Raw genomic sequence first — 2121 nt, 5'->3', positions numbered from 1 at the left:
TTGTAGGCTTAGCCTTAGGTTTAGGCTTAGGCTTAGAGAAACAAGTTGTAGGGTTAGGGTTAGGGTTAGGGTTAGGGGGAAAAGTTGTAGGGTTAGGGTTAGGGTCAGGGTTAGGGAGAAAAGTTGTAGGGCTAGGGTTAGGTTCAGGTTCAGGCTCAGGGTTATCATTCTGGAAATGATATTAGCAGAAGCAATGGAGGAAAGCGAGGAGAGGGAGGGAGGGAGGGATAGATATTAAACGGGATGGACGAAACGTATAGAGCGCACACAAGACACGCGATGAGAAACCACCCGCCCAGAGAAATTCATGTCCGATTTACCGAGAAGACAGGGAGGGCAGAGAGATCGCCATGGATGAGAAACACGACGAGAAAGCACAAAATATCGGCGAGCTGAAATATCGGCGAGCTGGCGAGAGCAAAGATATCGAGTAGATTCAAGAGAGAAAGCGGAATTATTTTATAAACAACGTAGAGATGACCAAGAACAGGAAAGATGGGGAGATGAAAGTGGGGACGGACGACGGGAGGAGAAGAAAGAACAGCCAAAAGAGAGCCAAGAAAGCCAACAAAACGAGAAAGCGTCGAGAGAAGGAGCAGGAGCAGAAGACGTTAAAGAAAGAACCAAGGGACCTAAGAACGACTTGCTCGACAAAGCAAATAGATCAGTAAGAAATGGAAGAAGAAATAAAAATAATTTCCTGGACTAGAAATGGACTGGATTCGGCCATTCGGCAAGAGGAAGGAAAATATGGAATAAATGAGGGAAGTTAAGATCAGAAATGATAGGCCTACGAGAGGTTCCTCTGGGAAAGCTACACCCAAAACTTTTGAGGAAGGAAGATGGCAGAAATTGGAACAAACTTTTCACTTGAAGGGAAGCTTTTCACGTCAAACCAGCTATTTAAATCAACCCCTCGCAGCCATCCTGGCAGAGAAGCAGAAAACCGAAACACTCCAGTCCGGCCGAGGCCCGGGTAAACCGGTCCCGCCCGAGCGAGCGTCCCGGTAGACCGGGACGGCTGCCGGGCGCGGGCACCCCCGGGGCCCGGCGCTGGCACCGAGGCGAAGGGGGAGGTCCCCGACCGAGGCCCGCGGCGCCGGAGCCGGGATCCCGTACCTCCATCGCGGCGGGGGAAACGGAAAGACTGACCCGGCCGAGGCCCCGGTAGACCGGGACGGCTGCCGGGCGCGGGCACCCCCGGGGCCCGGCGCTGGCACCGAGGCGAAGGGGGAGGTCCCCGACCGAGGCCCGCGGCGCCGGAGCCGGGATCCCGTACCTCCATCGCGGCGGGGGAAACGGAAAGACTGACCCGGCCGAGGCCACGGTAGACCGGGACGGCTGCCGGGCGCGGGCACCCCCGGGGCCCGGCGCTGGCAACGAGGCGAAGGGGGAGGTCCCCGACCGAGGCCCGCGGCGCCGGAGCCGGGATCCCGTACCTCCATCGCGGCGGGGGAAACGGAAAGACTGACCCGGCCGAGGCCCCGGTAGACCGGGACGGCTGCCGGGCGCGGGCACCCCCGGGGCCCGGCGCTGGCAACGAGGCGAAGGGGGAGGTCCCCGACCGAGGCCCGCGGCGCCGGAGCCGGGATCCCGTACCTCCATCGCGGCGGGGGAAACGGAAAGTGATGCGGCCGGGGCCCCGGTAGACCCGGCCGTCTCCCCGGCGCGGGCACCCCCGGGACCCGGCGCGGGCACCGAGGCGACGGCGGGGGTCCCCGACCGAGGCTCGCGGCGCCGGACCCGGGATCCCGTACCTCCATCGCGGCGGGGGAAACGGAAAGTGATCCGGCCGGGGCCCCGGTAGACCCGGCCGTCTCCCCGGCGCGGGCACCCCCGGGGCCCGGCGCTGGCACCGAGGCGAAGGGGGAGGTCCCCGACCGAGGCCCGCGGCGCCGGAGCCGGGATCCCGTACCTCCATCGCGGCGGGGGAAACGGAAAGACTGACCCGGCCGAGGCCCCGGTAGACCGGGACGGCTGCCGGGCGCGGGCACCCCCGGGGCCCGGCGCTGGCACCGAGGCGAAGGGGGAGGTCCCCGACCGAGGCCCGCGGCGCCGGAGCCGGGATCCCGTACCTCCATCGCGGCGGGGGAAACGGAAAGTGATCCGGCCGGGGCCCCG

Source organism: Pantherophis guttatus, unplaced genomic scaffold (assembly GCF_059756535.1).
Source record: "Pantherophis guttatus breed Tessera unplaced genomic scaffold, ASM5975653v1 scaffold_29, whole genome shotgun sequence".
In the NCBI taxonomy this organism is placed as follows: domain Eukaryota; kingdom Metazoa; phylum Chordata; class Lepidosauria; order Squamata; family Colubridae; genus Pantherophis; species Pantherophis guttatus.
This window is presented reverse-complemented; position numbering follows the sequence as displayed.